Here is a 20,497-nt window from a genome sequence, read left to right on the forward strand (position 1 = left end):
ACCAATTCAACTCTCCTGGACTCGACTCCCCAACGTAGCCGCGGCAGTTATATTAGTGGCCAATGGCTCAATGGTTACAGCTGACGGCCAACCAGCCACAGCTAATGGCCATCTACTACCTGAGCCAGCACCTTTCCACATGAGGCCGAGAGCCTGGAAACTGCTCTCTGGGACTCTGTCCCCACACCTGTTTTTACCAAGGATAGAAAGAAAAAAAAGAACTCAGATAATCTTGAATTCAATCATTCCACTCTCAGACACTGATCTTCAAATTTTCCATATCCCTTTCTGTCTATCTTTCCTTTTGGACTAATCTAGATCCTCTTCTCTATTTAATATAGTAAATATCTGGCAAACATCCTCAACTTTTGCCACAATTTCTCTCCTTAATACCCCCCTGGTAAAACTAGTATCTGGTTGTTTCCAACCCTCTGCCTTCTCTGCACTTCAGCCCAGACATATGAACCATAAGGAGAAGAGTTATACCACTTGTCAAACTGGTACAATTTTTAATCATGTCACCACTATCAGGGGTCACTTAGAATTCTCTGTCAAAACCAGTTTATTCCTTAGTATGCTTACATTAAGAAATGATGATTTCATTTCTCCTCTTTGATCAAAACTTCAACTTCATCCCCTCCCATAACGAATTCTCAATTGGTGAGTTACTTTATTTTTAGCTGGAAAAAAAAAAAAAAAATAGCAAGTATCTATTGTGAGTGTTTACTTCCCACAAATTTCTATCTCTATTAGTTAGTAGTAAGTTTGGATGCAAGGTAACAGTGACTAAAAATAACATTGGCTTAAGTAAGATAGAAGGATATTAATTTGCTTTTGTTTAGGTCTGAAGTCAGGCAGTCAGGGCTGATATAAAGGCTTTGCTCCAGGTCTGGAGGAATTAGTCTTGTTCCAGGCTGTTGTACACTCTTTTTCTGCCTCCTTTCCCCAAAGCACTTCATGGATTAAGATGGCTTCTTTGTCCCAAGCCATCATGTTTGCGTCCTGATAGAAGGAAAGCAAAAGGACAAAGAAAAAAGGGACATGTATCATGTGCCAGCTGTCATATAAGGAAGACTATGCTTTAATCGCATTGCTCAGGACTTCATCAATGAACAAAAATGTAGCAATTATTCTGGGCAACCAAGGACTTAGCTAAAAAGAGGGATTCTATTGTGCTAGAAATCTAACTGAAAGTTTGCTAATTTTATTAATATATTACAAGAACAAATATCTTTTGGCTTTGATGATAATCTTTCAAATGTTTTTCTACAGAAATTTACTATTTCTAGAAATAAAAACTACTTAACGAGAGTTGGCCCTATTTATAATATTAAAGGCCCTATGTGAAAGAGATTACTTACATAATTGTTCACTTTGCTCAAGAAAATATCTGTCCAGAGATGCTAGTATTTCTTAGTTTATAAAATATATTGAATATTCCAAACTATTCTTATTTATAGGTTTTCACTTATTTTAAAACAACTACCAACACTACTACTACTAATAATAATATTTATTGGATGATTACTACATACCAGACACTGTTATATGAACTGATTTGTTTATTAACTCATTTAATTGTCATAATAATCCTATGAGATAGATACTGTTTTTATCTTTTTTTTTCCAAGCAAGGACAGTGAAATTGAAACAATTAAGTTACTTCCCACATTCAGAGAGCTAGTAAATATTGAAGTTGGGATTTAAATCCAGGCAATTTAGTGATAATAGCTAGGGCTTAACCTTTCTGCTAAAATACATTTACATATCTTTTTTTTTCATTTTTCCTCAGTGATATTTTATTCACTTAAAATAATCATGAGAACACTAATATCTGGTATGTTAGAAAGTGGTGGTTTCTGTTTATTAAAATCATATTTATGATAAAACACATTTTAAGTTGAAGGAAGATTTTTCTTCTTCTCAGTTATATTAAATTAACAGTAAATTTAAGCAATAATTTTGATTACTTTTTCATAGTAACAGCCCTGTGTGGGGACAGAGCCAGGAGTGCAGTTTCCAGGCTCTCAGCCTCACATAGAAAGGTGCTGGCTCAGGTAGTAAATAGCCATCAACTGTGGTTGGATTGCCATCAGCTGTGGCTAGTTGGCCGTCAGCTGTAACCAGTGAGCCATTGGGCACTAATAACTGCTGTGGCTAGGCTAGCAAAAACATGGGAGCTAGCAAGAAGATGGTGGCTGGGCTGGCAAGCGCAGATTGCAGTTAGGATGGCGGTTTGCGGACAGTGTGGATCCAGCCTCCAGTGAGAGTATAGTGCCGACAGCGAAAATATACTAGTATGACTCCCTAACACTCCGTGGGTGTTCCTTTTTGGCCCCACCATATCCTGCATTCTTATGTGGGGAGCGGGACTAGAGACTCCGCCGGACACCCCGCATGACACCCTGTAAGTAGATTGTATATTGAAGTTTCTCGTTCTGCTTTCACCTCGCTGACTTTGGGGTGTATGGTGGAGAACAATGTTCAGGAAAGAGCCCCTAAGGGCAAGGAATTCTAGGCTAAGAACCGAATGAGGAGTATGAGCTGGGCAGGAAACAAGAGGATGCTTTAGAAAGATGGTGTGGAATGCATATGAATTTAAAGGGGGAAAAAGGGAGTGTCATGGAACTGGAATACAAACTGATAGTGATGGGATTTTATGTTGAAGAGATAAGGAAGGGTCAAGTCATAAAGAGTCTTGAAAGCTAATTTATTCTAAGTGTGGACTTTGTTCTATGTATTTTGGGGAGACATCAAAGGTTTACTCATGGTAATGAGATGTTGACACTTTCATTTTAGAATCACTCTGGGTATGCTGGAGGTAACAGGGAAAGGGAGATCTCAATTAAGAGATTGATGTAGTGCCTCTAGTAAGAAATGATGTTTCCTCAAGTAGATGATGAAAATGTGGGCATAAATAGCTCTGAGAGCCAATTAGGAAGCTGAAGAGACAGATCTCAGGGAATTATTAGATATAGGTCATAAAGGGAGAAACAAGACTAAGATTAATTCCATGTTTCTGTCTTTAGAAACTGGATCGATAATAAGTATGTCACCAGTAACTAAAATAGGGAGCATAGACACACATTTAGTTGGAGGAGGGAGTAGGTTGGTAAAAGAAGACAATTCATTTGTGTTTTTCGCTTGTTTGTTTGTTTAGTTTGAGGTCCCTGAGGATCTGAAGGAATTCACAGTGATCTGAGCTAGACCTAGAAATTTGGAAATATTTAGAAAATCAGTATTTTCTGAGGCAATGGAAGTGGATGACATTGGGAGAAAATGTGTCTGAGAGAAGTGAATTCTTAACTTTAACCTGGAGGAAAATTTTCATTTACAAAAGAGACATAAATAGGGATGCTTTCAAATAACATCCCCCAGAAAGGACTGAGGGAGATTACTAGGTCTTTTATGAATGTGTTGCCAATAGAAAAAATCTTAGAATATTAAAAATTATTCCACTTAACATTCTTAAGGTGAGCATTTCTCCTAGGTGGATGGACTGGTTCTAGAGTTATACTCTGCAAATATGCTAATTTTGCTAGTCTCAGAAAGACAGACAGAAAATGGAATTTATATGTTGGGTTCAACACCATAGGACCCAGTTCTAAAATAATTTTGGAAAATCTATGTATAGATAGATATAGATATAGATATAGATATAGATATAGATATAGATATAGATATAGATATAGATATAGATATAATATATATGCTTTGTAGATATAAACATTACTATTTTAAAATAAAACTTTAAAAACCCGAGAGCCTCTAGTAAGAAATGATGAGCCTAAAAACTATTACTGCTCTTATTTTCTCTCTTTCTGAAATGACATTAGCTATAGTTTTACAAATTAAACGAGAAAAACAGTGTACCGGTTTTCAGCTTATATTCATTGTTCATTCATCCATTCTTTTGTTTGTATTTTTTTTAAAAAAAAAACAGCACATGATTCTGTTGTATTTATCAGATGTACATAAACAACAATGTATATCTATAATTTATAGATATTTGGGCATCCCCTTATTAGTCTTTCAAATAATTAAATACTTAAAAGAGGTTTTTAGGTACAATTTAATATCATTAACTCTCTCCCATTAGTATAGGTAATCAACAAATTATTATATGTATAAAATTTAATGAAATTTCTAGCAATTTATTTTTTAAAACATCAACAGCCTTATTGTAGAACAAGTAAATACCATGCTTCTTGGCATTTTGATCATTATCTCCAAGTGGTATATTTTACAATTGCAACTATCAGCAAAGAAAATAATTGGAACATTAAATGATGTTTTCAACTGTGTTTTTATGACGTTAAAAAAATGAATCCTTATGATTACAAGTCATTGCTTGAATTTTATTTTAATCCATTCTCATGAGGTTTATAAATCTTACCAACCTGAATTACATTCATCTTTTTGGTGAGTGTAAAAATAAATCTTGCTGAGGTAGAGAAACTGTCAGGAATAAAATGTGTCATGTTTTATTTGTGTAACAGATTTCATTCTTTTAAATATCCCACACTTTATGCTTTTCTGTTGGTTTGTTCAGCAGGAGTATAGAATAAAATGTGACTTGTTTAGGTGCGATGATTCATTTTGTCTCTCTACCTCTAATCTGCTAATACCTTGAACACTGGTTATTTTACATTCTCAAGTGACTGTAGGCTATTAAAAAAAAAAAAGTAGTCCAACTGAGTATCAAAACAAATAGAAAAAAAAAAAAAAACAACGAGTAGAATAAGTAAAGGAAACTTATACTTATTGTGCCTTTTGTATGTACCTGCTAGAACATCTAATTATATCATTGAATCCTGGAATAATACTTCAAGGTAGTAATAACTTTGCCCATTTTACAGATTAGGATATTGAAAGCAAGAAGGTTTATATGATAGTTTACAGCTCCCTGTATGTTAAAAGGTAGGCATAGGAGTGAAAACCTTCATGGTTCCAAGAGCACATTACTGTGCTTTACTTTTAGTTTAGAACTTCACAGATAATGTTTATACATGGTATTTTAGAAACATTTGATAATAATCATAATATTAATAATCAATGCATACATAGTACTTACTATATGCCAAACAGTAAATACCTAACATAAATCAACTCACAATAACCCTGTGGAATAGATCCTATTATTTCCATTTCATATTTCAAATAATCTGCCAAAGGTCATTCAGTGAATAAATAGAAAAACCGAGATTCAATTTCAGTAAGTTATTTCAGTATCACGGGCCTTGTTAATAGTAAATTTACAATAGTATTTTGAAAAAAAAAAATTCTAGGAGTTCCTGGATCTTTGAAGTTTACACAGATCTAAATCCCCACAAGAGTCCATCATTCCGGGGTTGGAAGATAGGTCTTAAAACTAACCTTAAAGGAAACAATAAATATATTTAGGGCAGAATTGAAACTCTATTATGGATTTTTTTAATACAAAGGATTATAAACAAGCAATGCAATAGAGAAAGGAGGTAAAAAAGAAGAACAGTAATTTAGAATTACAACGGAAATAATCAGCTTGCAGTACTAATAGAATGTGTTATTTTCTGTTAAGTGAAATGTAATTTTGTTTAAGCAAAATACTTTGATGGGCTCAAATTGGCCTAAAAGGAGAGACGAGTGGGGCCAGAGGTGATGAGAAGAGAAACAGTTCCTTTACCCAGTTTGCACCGGGCACCCAGTCATTTGAAGATAAAAGAAGGGCCTTGAGTATAAACTGAGGGATAAAGATATATTAGTTTTATTTGAATTATAAAGGAAAAGCAATGTCAGAACTGGAAGACTTAGACCATCTCAACTGACATTTGTATTTTCATTGGGTGCTATGATATGTTCCTTCTAATTCAGAGGCAGTATGTCTTGTTAGAAGTCTCCATCTAATTGCACATCATTGGCAGCAAGCCAAACAATAGCCTGGATAATATGGAGGAATAGTCTATTCCTTGTCACATGTATTTAAGGATTTAACTCTTCAATTTCTCTTTAATCATGATGCATGATTTGGATTCTTTACAATTCCTCAGGGCAAAGAAAACTTATTCTACACATATTATGAATAATATTGCATGTCTGAATAAGATGTCAGAATAAGCCCTTTACCAGTCAAGCAATTTCTAAATTGAATACCTTGGAGAAGTTTTACAATTATTTGTTTAAAATTTGAAACAGAAGACTGTACAATTGAACTCTGATTCCCATATGTCAAAATATTAATTTGTCAAGATTCATTCTACTATTCGCAATAGATTTATTTGCACTGAATTTATTTGAATCATATATGAAGTTTTTCAATTTTTAAAAAGTACTCATAAAAATATGTTTTTAACTTTTTACAAACATCCATTGCAAAATCTAACTGTAGTAGCATATATGATATTTTATAGACTATAATCACAGATTAACATGCCTTAATTTCCTCTTATTATCCCAGTATGTTAAATTGTGGTCTCAGAGTTTAGAAGTCAGTTAAAACAAAACATAGTTTTCTTATGTAGACACATTTCCCTTACTTAGCCGAAGAAATGCTATTCATAAGTTGTTCTACATTTTCTTTTTTGATCATCCAATCTTATCTGTCCATATTCTCTCTGGAAATCAATATCCTAATAATTATAAGGTGGCTTTTCAACAAGTGTGAAGATTTATTTTTCCTAAAGGAAGATTTTGGTTGAATGATTGCTGAAAGCTTAGATGTTTCAGATTCTCTTAGAACTACTTTCTGACTTTGTTTACACCACTTTATTTGATTCTGCGGAAAAGAGTTAACTTCTCCATACCGTCTTTTTCTGAATTAAAATACAGGTTTCCTTGCGGTAACAATAACTGTTAAAATAAATGTATCAAAAATGGCTTCAAACACAAGAGAAATATATTTCTTACTCACATACAATTGTGTATTCCTGGTCACTAGTGACCACAAGGACGTTTGGGATCTAGGCTTCTTCACATGTGAGTCCACCATCTTCCATATGAGACTTTTAGATTTGCGTTGCTTGTCATCATCAATCTCACAGTTGAGGCAACAGTGCGGACAGTCGCACATAGGGATATTTATAAGTCAGTTCACAAAATGATAGATAACTCTTTTGCTTACATTCCATTACATGACTAGCAATATGTAAATTGGCACATCTATCTGCACAGTAAGTTAGGAAATATAATCTATGGATGCATGACAAGAGGAATGAGAGTTTGGTTAATATCTGTGCCAGTCACTCTCACACTCTTGATCTCATATTATAGTATTTATGGTCAAGGGAAACAAATTAGAGGAAGATTTGCTCCTGCTCTCCTACTATAGCTAGAGAAAGGAAACTTACCCACATCTAACAAGCCAATGAAATGGGAGTTAGCAGCAGTCAAAATGTGGTCCTCATAAATCACATCCACAGCATCTATTGCTAGCCAAAAGCCGTTGTGGGGGACGAGGGAGGATGCTCTTTCCTTTTGAGGCTTTTGCCTTGGAAGGTTAGGAAATTGTGAGAAGGGGAAGAATCAGTCTGCTACCTTTTTTCCCCCAACATTTCAATTAATAATTCCTTGCCTTAGTGCTGTGATACTGACTGCTCCTTGTGAATGACATATGTGAACTGATCGGGAAAGCGAGAATATGGGTAGAAGTACCCATATTCCTCTAGTTATTCCTGGGGCATTCCAGATACATCTATTTTTTTTCACAAAGAGTTAAATTTAAGATTTAAGATTTGTTGAAGGACACTTTTTTAATCTCTCTCAGGGGAGGGGACAGTATAAGACATTTTTAATATCATATTTACTGTATAATTATGAGGCACTTAGCCTCTTAAACCATTCGTCCACAAAGTTAGTTTAAAAAGGGTCATTATCTACTTATATAGTTATTGAATTTTAAAATAATGCCTGTTGCTTAGAACAATAGCGTGAGCACAGCAAAATATCTGACATCGTGAAACCAGTAATAGCAGCAGTAAAGAAAGTCTGAGACGCAAGGGAATGCTTACGGTTACACTTGACCTGAGGAGGTCCCTGCTTACAGCACTGCTGGATCCCGGTCAACATTGCGTTTCCCAGGGACTAGGTAACCCCGTTGACAGGCAAACTGTTCCCATAGTTGTTCCGAAATAAAGGATTGTTTACCTTCAGGGGTGATTAGTTCTACAAAGGCTATACAGAATCTGCCATCGTTCACTGCTCCAATCTCACCTTACATCATCCTCAGTCTCATTCACTACACTGTTCATGGTATGTCCTCCTGCATGCAATCCCCTTTCCCCCTGGTCTTTTCATGTATTTTTCCTTTATGTCATACAGATTTCATCTCTAATGTCATCACATTTCCTGACTATCATCCCTAGGATGTAATGATTTGCCTTTCATCCCTACCCAAGTCACTCGCTGTCAAATTATTGTTTTGTTTTCTTCATGGTATTTAAATGACTTGAAATGATCTGACTTACATGTCTATTTCTCATTTTCCTCCTTGTATTTTAAGCTTGACAAGGAAAGTGAACTTGTCTGTTTTTCTCATTATTGATGTGTTTCTAAACCCAAGAACAATGTTTGACATATTCTAAGTACACAGTCAATATCTGTTGAATGAAAGAGAGAATGGGTGATGGTAAATGGGTTAGAGAAGCTGATATGAGTGCTTAGAATATAGGGCGGTTCTGAGAATGAGCAATGAATTGCAAATTTCCCCTGAAATACCTTTTGGGGAAATATTGTGTATCTTCTCATCAAAGTAAAAGGAAACTGTTCTTTCTGTAATATTTTTACTACTCTGATCCTGGTAGAATTATGTTTATATCTTTGACAATTTTGAATGATTTTTGTTAATGCTGGTTTGAGCATCATCCAATGTACAAAATGTACAATACAATAGTGTATAAAATAAGTCTTCATGAAATTCATTATGTCACCTAGAAACCTAAAATGATTAAGCTTTGCAATTATCAAAATAGCAACAATGATGATTAATTTATAGCTACCAACAATATAATCAATAATGATAGCAACCGTTATTGGGTCAGTGAACTTTGTAAACGAAGTGCTGTATTTTTCTTTTATACATGAAAACACTGAGTTTTAAGGGGTTTGAGTAGTCTTTTGAAGGTCATAAATCCAATAATCAATTTTCCACCACAAGTTTTACTGATGTTAAGGTTTATATACCTTAACCATTTTGCCTATTTATCACCAGCACCAAATCTTTATTGAGTCTTGTGATGTCATGCAGAGTTTAGATATGAAGAACCCAAGCAGTCTGGTTTCAGACCCCATGTTTATAACCAGTATTTTGAGCTATTTCCTATTTTGTTTTAAATGTTTACTCTGGTCTTCAAAAGAAATATACTGTTCTTTAAAAAAATTATTTCATTATATATTTTTAGGGGTAGATTAAACATGGTTGTCTAGTCAGGAAGTCTTTTAATGTTCATTAAAGTAAATTTTGAAAGTTTGTAACAATTACAAATTGAGAATGTAAGTTTCATACATGCTTGTGTATAAAAAGGAAAATTAAAAATAAAAATGATCTAGAAGCTCTTCCTTCCCAAGATAGCTACTGTCAAGAAATCTTTGGATCAGAAAACAAAATTGTTCTTAATAGTAAGAGAGATGAAAGTTCAGAGAGTATAAAACTCTTCAAGCTCTCAAAAACAATCAAAGAATGTTCTGATCATCAGAAAAACCATTGAAGCCTCTTAGTTTTTACGTGGTCTTATAGATATCACCAAAATATGTGCAGAAATTGCAATATAGCAAGGTCACTTAACCCTTTGATACCTCAGGTATTCCTTTGAATATAAAAATAATAAGCCCTAGCTTACCTGCTTCAAGGATGTGTTTAAGGATAAAATTAGAGTATAAATTTGGCAGCTCTTTGAAATATCTTCTCTCTTGCTGGGCACTTCTCCACAACTATATTCTGTAACTTTGCTCTCTGTCCTTTCTTTTCACTTTAGAATCACTGCGTCTAAGTCGGGCTGTCTTTGTCTCCTTGTTCAGCACAAAATGGGAAATGAAGGGACTACACACTCTCTAGGCTACTTTCTGATTTAGTGCTATGATTTCTGGGTGCAAATGACAATGTTGCTAGGGGAAAAAAAGACATACAGAAAAATATTGGAAAAAAGTTTTAAGATGTCTGTCAATGGTTCAGTGTGCCATTGGTCTAGTTTATCCAGGTCTTTTCTTATGAGTAGTAAGACTTCGATTGCTAAATGAGGAAGCATCTTTTTATATCCACTACTTTCTTCATTCTTGAGGCTCTTGTTCTACTATTTCTTACTTTTATTTTCAAACTCGTTCTTTATTTTTGTATATTTCTATTGGCATTTAACTATTTCATTAAAAAAACAAAAACAAAAACAAACAAACAAAAGAACACGTAACATCTCATTTCTATCCGGTTATTGCCTTATCTAATATTTTATTTTCATGAACAGTGTCTCCTCACTCTTGTCTATATGCAATGACTTTACTTACTTCCCTCTCCATGTATGCTTTCTTAGCATCTACTATGAATGTTATTCATGCTATGATAAACAGTTTGAAACTATTTATAATTATAGACCAGGTTCTCAGTCCCACCACCCAAAGTAAAATTTTCAGTGTCAATCCCACGTCCTGGAGGCTGCCTGTAGTCCCTGCCATGTGCCCCTCTTGCAGGTCCTCTCACATGAGAGCTTAATTCTTCAAGGTAAGTGGGAGAATCTCTTCTTTCAGGGAAGGTCTGGGCCTATTTTAAAAGGGCACACCTTTTTGAATTAGTGTCTTGGATTTTTTTGGCTAGATACCCAGGAGTGGAATTGCTGGGTCATAAGGTAGTTCCATTTTCAATTTTTTGATGTACTTCCATACTGTCTTCCACAGTGGCTGCACCAATCTGCAATCCCACCCACACTACATGAGGGTTCCCTTTCCTCCACATCCTCACCAGCACTTACTGTCTGTTGACTTATTGATGTTAGCCATTCTGACAGGAATAAGGTGGTAGCTCATTGTGGTTTTTATTTGCATTTCTCCAATGATTGATGACATTGAGCATTTTTAGAATATTTCACAATATAAATATATTACACAATATAAATATAATACTCCTTTTTTAATAAAAAGTAGGAGTGTTTGTATATACAGTAGATGTTCCATTGTGCTCTTAGCATAAATTAATATACAATTTTTGTTTCTTAATGTTTTATTGGTACTTTCTAGTTACTCTTCAGTTTTACTTGTTTATTAACTCAAGTTTTCTTATTAATAAAAATATATTTAACACCTTCATGTTATATATTTCAGATTTTATTTAATATTTATTAAATTAACTCCTATTTTTATTATATTATGTTGTATTTCTCAAGCTTCTAGAACATCACAGTTTTTTTGATTTGTTGTCTACGCCTCCTTCTACTATTTTAGGCTCCTTTTTATTCTTCTTCCTCTGATCTTCTTTTAGATAATTTGTTTACTGAGAAGTTTATTATTTCCCTTATTCTCTCTCTGTCTTTTTTTTTTTTTAATATATTTTGCCTGGGTATCACTCATCCACATGGCTTAATTACTATTCCTTTGCTAGTAGCCTCATATCTACATATCCACTATATAACACCTTCCCAAGCTCCACACTTATTTAAATGTTCATACACTTTCCTTGGGATAACTTATAGGTGACTAAACAAAATACTCAGAATAGAGTTCACTGACTTCTGAATCTTATCTCCTAATAGCCTTTGCCATTTCAACTAGTTGAGGTCAAATCAATCATAAGATTCTAATTCTCTTACCTGCCTTATAAGGCCTTTTGTGCCTTACTTCCAGTATTTTGGTTTGAAATGTGCTTTGCCCCACCTTCCCTCTTCATTCATTTCCCCCTTCCTGCTACCAATGGTCAACTCCATCACTTACATAACATTTCAATGTATGTTTAAGACAAAGGCTCTGGCACCCAACTGTATTCTTTCAAATCTGATTAAATCACTCGCTGTGTGACTTTGTGTCTCTTTGTGTCTCTTTATGTACTAAACCTCTCTCTTCCTCATAAAACAGTACATCCGTTTTAAGATTGTAATAATAACTTAATCATAAACATATAAAGCAATGTTGCCTGGCAAAAAGTAAGAACCCAGTAAATGTTTGCTGTTCTTTTAGGTCCACAATCATCAATTTTCTATTACAAAACCCAAAAAGCTGTTGAAAAAACAAAAGTTTTGGAATTCATTTGGCAAGAAAACCAGACGTACACTGACCAATGCTTATTTGGAAGCAAGATCTGACTTGAACTAAAGTGATATTATTATGTTATTTACTAATTAAAGTGAATATTTGTATTTCTCTGTGTGGGGACAGAGCCCCAGAAAGTAGTTTACAGGCTCTCGGCCTCACGTGGAGGAGTGCTGGCTCGGGTAGTAGATGGCCGTCAGCTGTGGCTGATTGGCCGTCAGCTGTAGCCAGTTAGCCAATTAGCCGCTGATATAACTGCTGCGGCTACGGAGAAGGAGAGGAAGAGAGAAAGAATGGGGGCTAGCAAGAAGATGGCGACTGGGCTGGCAAGTGTGGATGGTGGTTTGCGGACAGTGTGGATCCAGCCTCCAGTGAGAGTATAGTGCCGCCAGAGAGAATATAGTGGTATGACTCCCCTACCTATGGCTCCGTGGCTGTTCCTTTTTGGCCTCACCATATCCTGCGTTCTTGTATGGGGAGTGGGAGCAGAGACCCCGCAGGCCGCCCCGCATGACAAATGGCGCAGCGAGCAGGGTCTCCCGCACGACAAATGGCGCAGCGAGCAGGGTCTCCCGCACGACACTCTGCTAAAATAGAAATGTTTTATATACTGGAGTGTTACTCCAAATCCCATTATGGATGTTACATAATATACTATATATGCACTATATTACCTTATTTAAATGTGGAAATTTTCTGAAGACACAAATATAACTGGCCCCAGGATTTCAGAAAAGGATCATGATGGCATTGCACTTTAGACCTTAGCTTCAATATCACTTTCTTGTCAAAGTCTTCTCTGTATTCCAAAATTGTTTGTTTGTTTGTTTTTGACATTCAATATTATTTTATATTAATTTCAGGCACGTAGCACAGTGATTTGACATTTATATAATTTAAGAAGTGATTCCCCTGACTAGTCTAGTAGTTACCTGGCACTATACATACTTATTACTATATTATTGACAATATTCCTGTCATGCAGGGTGGCATGTGGGGTCTCAGCTCCTGCTCCTCGCATAAGAATGCAGGATATGGTGAGGCCAAAAAGGAACACCCACGGACCCACAGATAGGGAAGTCATACCATTATATTCTCACCAGAGGCTGGGTTGGAGACACAGGAAGCAGGATCCACACGATCTGCAATCTGCTGTCTGCTTCTCTGCCAACCAACCACCAACCTCACTGGCTAACTGCAATCCGCGCTTGCTAGCTCAGCCACCATCTTCTTGCTAGCCTCCATTTGCTGCTAGCGTAGCCATGACAGTTGTATTAGTGGCCAATGGCTCACTGGTTACAGCTGACGGCCAACTAGCCACAGCTGATGGCCATCCAATCACAGTTGATGACCATTTACTACCTGAGTGAGCACCTTCCCACATGAGGCCGAGAGCCTGAAAACTGCACTCCTGGGTCTGTCCCCACAATTACCGTTGCTTTACTTTACCTCACCTTGACTATTTTGTTACTATCAACTTTTACTTCTTAATCCCTTCACCTTTTTCACCCTGCTCCCCAACCCTCCTCCCATCTATCAACCTGATAAATCTAGTACCCATCTGACATAAACATAGATATAACAACATTATTAACTATATTCCTTATGCCATACCCTGCTTTCCCATTCTTACTTTCCATATTTCTCCCAAAATAAGACCAGTTCTTATATTTTTGCTCCAAAAGATGCAGTAGGGCTTATTTTCAGGGGGTGTCTTTTTTTTTTTTTTTTTTTTTTTTTTTTTTCATGTACAACAATCTACATTTATTCAAATACAGTCATGTCATCTTCTTCTGGAACATCATCATAACTCTCCAAACCCCAAATTCCAGCTTGAATTTCTTGCAACTCTATTTCCTGTAGAACCATTGGCCCCAATCTCTCATGTCCAGCAATAGAGCTCTCCTTAAATGAGCACTTCTTGTCCATGTAGCCTTCTCGTAGTGCATTGGCAACAGCTGTCAGTGATTTTGTCCCATGAATTCTTCACCCAAGTCATGACCTCTTGCAGGCTAGGCTTCACAAAGTTTCCATGCTGATTTCTCTCCATTCTATTTTCAATGTAGTCATTGATTTTCATGTGCAAATAAATTGTCCTTGAATAGCTTGTTTATTGCAATATCAAGAGTCTGGAGATAGGCAGTTTTGTGTGGGAGACCCTGCTCGCTGCACTATTTGTCGTGCGGGGGGGCCTGCGGGGTCTCTTGTCCTGCTCCCCACATAAGAGCACAGGTGTGGGGACAGAGCCCCAGAAAGCAGTTTCCAGGCTGTTGGCGTCACATAGAAAGGTGCTGGCTCAGGTAGTAAATGGCCATCAACTGTGATTGGATGGCCATCAGCTGTAGCTAGTTGGCTGTCAGCTGTAACCAGTGAGCCATTGGCCACTAATGTAACTGCTGTGGCTACAATAGCAGAAAATGGGGACTAGCAAGAAGATGGTGGCTGAGCCTGCAGTGGTGCAATGAGGGTTGAGAATTGAGTGGCTCCTGTTTCCTGTTTCTCCAACCCAGCCGCCAGCGAGGATATAGTGGTATGACTCCCCTACCTATGGCTCCATAGGTGTTCCTTTTTGGCCCCACCATATCCTGCGTTCTTGTGCAGGGAGCGGGACCAGAGACCCCGCAGGCCGCCCTGCATGACAACAGGATATGGCTAGGCCAAAAAGCAACACCCACGGCACCATAGGTAGGGGAGTCATACCACTATAGTCTCACTGGAGGCTGGAGTCATATGACCTACAACCTACTGTCCTCTTCTCTGCCTGCCAACCAACCTATGGACCCTCGATTCCCCAACCAGCACAGCTGTGGCAGTTATATCAGGGGCTAATTGGCTAACTGGTTACAGCTGACGGCCAATTAGCCACAGCTGACGGCCATCTACTACCCAAGTCAGCACCTTTCTACATGAGGCCGCGCCATTTGTTGTGAGGGAGACCCTGCTCGCTGCACCATTTGTCGTGCGGGAGACCCATTGTAAGCTTGGGCATTACTCAATATTTACATGTGGTTATATCTATAAAATTCTGAAAGGAAGAAGATGGTATACTTATTTCATGGAAACAAAGGAAGGGTCATTTATTTGGACATTACAGTCAACAAATTAGTTATTGAAAATGTGGGGTAACAACCATAAAACCAAAGTTTCAGTAGCACTTTTTATTTTTAAGTGTTTTGGAGTCAGTAGAATAAAATTTCCACAATGGCAGTTACTTAGGATGTGTTTTATTACACAAGGAATCTCCAGTTCCCACACAACCTAAAAACCAGCATACACTAAAAAATAAAATGTTTAATGAATGAAGAATGAACATAAAATTGCACATTTAATAAAGTGGAAGGAGGAGAGTATTTACATGTTTTAAATAATTTACCTTATTTAATCCTCACAATAAGTCAGCAAGGTAGGTATAATTATCTTCATTTTATAAAAGAGAAAATTAAAGCAGAGCTAGAAATTACCTCACCTAAAGTATGTACGCATGTATTTATACATAATATATGCATATTATATATAAATACATGTCTAAATATGCATGCATCTATCTAGCTATCATCAATCACCTACTTCTTACCTACTTGTTCATACGCCTACAATCATCTCTAAAAGATGGTAGGTGCTCAATAGATGCGAATCTCTTTCACTGTTATCAACGGTCTTATGTTTAATATGCAGATTAAATAAAATCTTGAAATGAAGTAATCTGTAGTCTTGTATAATACTATAAGTTCATAAAGTGATTTGAACAGCAAAACTGTCTCTATTTCTACCCCTTTCTCTCCTCTCTCATAAATATAATGATAATTAATTTGTCTAGCTCTTTTTCCAGATGACTCAGAAAAATATTTTTACATCTCAAAAATTGTAGTCACTTCACTTGTTCAGAACTTTTGTTCATTTCCATAAAAAAAAATAAACCTAGCATTTCTTATATTTCACACAAATTACAATGTAATATATTTTCCCCATTATTTGAATTTGTGTCTAGGGATGTCTAAAGGCCAAGAGCTTAAAAGATAGATATCGTGAATCAGGGAGCTAAAGAGATATAAAATTTAAAGTAATATATTCATTTTGATTGTGCTAACCTTTCCCCACAGACTTTGAATAAAATTACTTCTGAAATGGAATGAGTGTTCAGAGCCTTTAAGTTGTTGAGAAAATGAGGTCAGTATATAAATGGTGGTTAAATGCATCCATAGAAACGATAACTTAAAATTCAGGTATACTAGTCATCAAATGATATAGAAGATTTTCTTCTAAACTTAGGCATCTTAACATTCTCCATTTGGGGATTATTTAGGAAGGCATATTGAAATATCTCATGTCATTTTCAGAACTTATTCTTTATAAATAATTCAACTACTTCACTGTGATTTGTGCTCATTTGGGAGAGGTTTTTGAGTTTTTCTTGCTAAATACTGGGCCAAAAAGTAGAATCCAATTCATCTTTATTTTTCCAATAATGAAAATATTACTGATTTTCAGAAGAGAGGCAAATCCATTAGATAACTTGTCTTGCTCAGACTGATTATAAACTCTTTACTATTACAGCTCTAGACAGGAAAAATATAAATTTAAGGTTTTTATGTAATACAATACATTGAAATATTTTTAAAGAATTAATTGAAGTCATGGTGAATTGTATTTAGCCACTCCGATACACAGATATTTTGAGAGCAAGTTAATATATATGAGAAATTATTTTACATATCTTTGTGGTGCTCATTAACACTAGCAATTTTTGTTTTCTTTTTAAGTGTTTTGGAGTCAGTAGAATAAAAGTTCCCCAAGGGCAGTTATTTAGTATGTGTTCAATTACACAAGGAATCCCCAGTTCCCGCACAACCTAAAAACCTACATACACTGAATACACTAATTCTCCTTCCAGGTTTGATACGGCTATGTGACTTGCTTTGGTTAATGGAATGTATTTTTCCTCAGTGGAAGTTTTAAAATCCAATACATGGTTAATCATATTTTGCTCCTCCTGCTACAATAACCTTGAGAACATGTCAAGGTGGAGTTCTTGTCAGCCTGGGTCTCTGAGTGACCAGAGTGACCAGAACTTCTCTGCCCACTTGGGAAGTGTGTCACTGCCCAACTCTGTCATCTGTTTCTTCAATATAATTCAGCCTCTTAGGAGTGATACATTATTATTTGGAAAAAAAACAAGTGTTTATGTATGTAAGTGACATTTATGTGTATTTGAAAGTATAGAGATGGTTACACATTAATATTAATAGTAGCTTTACTTAAAAAGTAACTGGAGACACATATGGTGCATTGTACTAGAGTACCTAGGAATAAGCAGTTAATCATTGTGAATTATGACTATATTAGCTAAAATCTAGTCTTTAGAGTTATTGAGAGAATTTAGCCAGACATAATTATATGTCTAGTATAGTACAGAGGCATAGTAGGCACTCTTGAAAATTTTCTTCTTTCTTTAGATTTTTACTGGTAAGACTCTTAAGTAATTTATTTTAAGCAAGAATTTAAAACTTCACTTAAAAAATATTACCCATGTAAATAAAAAAATATTACCCATGCAAAATTTGAATTGTTGATTTCCCAGATTATTGCATTAATAAAAACTCAACCCCTGTTTTCAAAAGGTTATAGTTTTTAATTTAAAAAAAAGCCCTAAATTATCAGTGGTCTACTTTATCTAGTATAAAATACCATGTTTCCCCAAAAATAAGACCTAACCAGACCATCAGCTCTAAAGTGTCATTTGGAGCAAAAATTAATATAATATATATAACTATATTATATATATATATATACACATACATCTATATATTATACAGTATAACATATATTATATTACATAAGACCTGCTATTATGTTATGTTATGTTATGTTATGTTATGTTATGTTATGTTATGTTATGTTATGTTATGTTATGTTATATGCCCAGTCTTATAGTAAAGTAAGACTGGGTCTTATATTAATTTTTGCTCCAAAAGACGCATTAGAGCTGATAGTCTGGCTAGGTCTTATTTTCGGGGAAACATGGTAACTATAATAGATGGATTTTTGTATGATTACTTAACATAAATCCTAAATCATATGTGTATACTCGTATATGTACTATAATGATTGGTATGTCAGTGTTGATACATGATACATGCCATGTGTTCTCATATCTACGTGCTTATACATATGATGCTTAACATATATTCAGTGAGTAAAGTGCCACATACTATGATCAGATATAGTTGCTGCTCTTCCAAAAATGCTCATTTTTTTCTATGACATTTTGATTTCCTGGATTTGTGAAGAGTTTTCATGAACAATTTTATGTATTTGAATGTTCAGACTAGTGTCTGAGACATAGAAATGACAGAAAGTAGCAATGGAATCTAATAGATTTTTAATTTATTTCCATATTACAAATTTTCCCAAAATGAAAGTGACCATTTATTTCCAGAAAATAACCCAAGTCTGACCAATTTCTGCCACATTTCCTCCGCAATCACTTTAATTTAGATCTCTATCATTTCACAGAAATTACTACAGTAACTTTCAAGCTGGCTTATTGCAGCCAGTCTCACTTTTTCCTAAATATCCTACATTAAATCACTAAAGTAAGCCCTCCTGTCTCTACTCTGTACAAATAAAAGGCAACAAACATAACAATATCAAGAATCAGTACTCTTAAGACTAGCCTCAACTCTTCTCCGTATTCCTCTATACAAGTATTGTAGTATGAACCAAATACCCCTCTTTCACCTGAGTGGTCAGTGCTGACCAGTATCTCAGAAAGTGCTTGTCTTGTCTCTCCACATGCACAGTAAGCAATTTGTTCCCTCATTCAACCCCTAAATAACTTTTATCCCATAAACCTCAATTGGTGTTTATTATTCATTGCACAGTATTATGAATTCCTTTGTGTTGCATCCATGCTATTTCTGTATCTAACTTTTAAACTCATGGGGACTAAGTATGTTTTGTATCCTCCTAAAATATCTACAATACTTATGAATATTTATTAACTTGATTCTAAAAATTGATACACTTATTTTACTTTCTGAAAAAAGAACATGGAAAATTATCACATTAGCAAGAATGTATATGATAATTACCCTCATAAACAATAAACAAAATTACTAAATAAAAATGTTTTGAGATTTAAACAAAGATTTTATAGTCTCTAATGTGCAGATGGTTTTAATTGCTTTCAAGACCCCCTTTTGGGAAAATTAGTTAAATAAGAGACTCGGTCTCTCTTCTTTAATGCATAGCACTTAGCTTTTGGCTAAATCATCCGAGCAAGGTGACTTCCATTTTAGTATGATAATGTTATCTTGAGATGGAGGAGAATAAAAGTAATATAAAAATATCTTTTAGATGAGAAATATGGTTAAAAATAATCTCTGCTCTGACAGAGCAAAGATAGTGTTGGAAGATTGCATTCTTAGTGAGCAAATGATGCCTCCATGTTAATAAAATAATGACATGTGGTTGTAAATTTAGACACAAAAATAAATATTAGAAAAGATGAAAATTCATAAAATTCAAAAATATAAACAATTTTAAGCCAAATTTTTGTCATTGTGTAGGGAATTAAATTCACACATTGGGGAGGATAAGTCCTTCCCCTCTCTTGTGTACAAAGCTGGGAACAGAAAGGCAGAGTTGGGAATTATAAAGTCCCATATGTTTTATGAGCAGCAAGCCACTCAATCCACTTTTCTAAGAATCTGGAGGCCAGTGTAAAGAAGAAAGAAAATTGTCTCTGTTTACAAAGACTAACCACCGAACTACTTAAACACTAGAGTTTACAAGGTGAGTCCTACAAATGGTCATGTAGCTCCTTTCTTTTTTCTAGATTACCTTTAAGAAATAACAATTTCAGGTTCATTTGTAAAATATTTAGCACTAGGAAGATATAAAGAGATAACAAAAGCAAATGTAGTTAAAAAAAACAAAACAAAACTTAGAACTAAATCTAAGACAATAGTAAATGCTTTCAGAGAGGGATTATAAGGCGATTCTACCATCCCTCTTTTTCTTGGCATTAATGAAGCACAGGATTTAACTTTTACTTCTGTTATGCTATGGGTCTGCCATATTGATGATATCTAGAAAAGGAAGGCTATTTCCCCTGGATTCCAGTAACGCATTGCCATTTTTTACTTAAACTATATTAATTATACATGATGCTTCCTTGAAATGTGCAAGAGATTTTTCCATTTAGGAAAAAAGTTAATTCTGTTCACTCTACCTTTTTCTATTTCTTTCTTTTATGTGCATTTTTGAGATTTTTTTTCTGTTTTCATTATTCTAG

Source organism: Rhinolophus sinicus, chromosome 1 (genome assembly GCF_057876585.1).
Source record: "Rhinolophus sinicus isolate RSI-liver-muscle chromosome 1, RSI-T2T, whole genome shotgun sequence".
Taxonomy (NCBI): domain Eukaryota; kingdom Metazoa; phylum Chordata; class Mammalia; order Chiroptera; family Rhinolophidae; genus Rhinolophus; species Rhinolophus sinicus.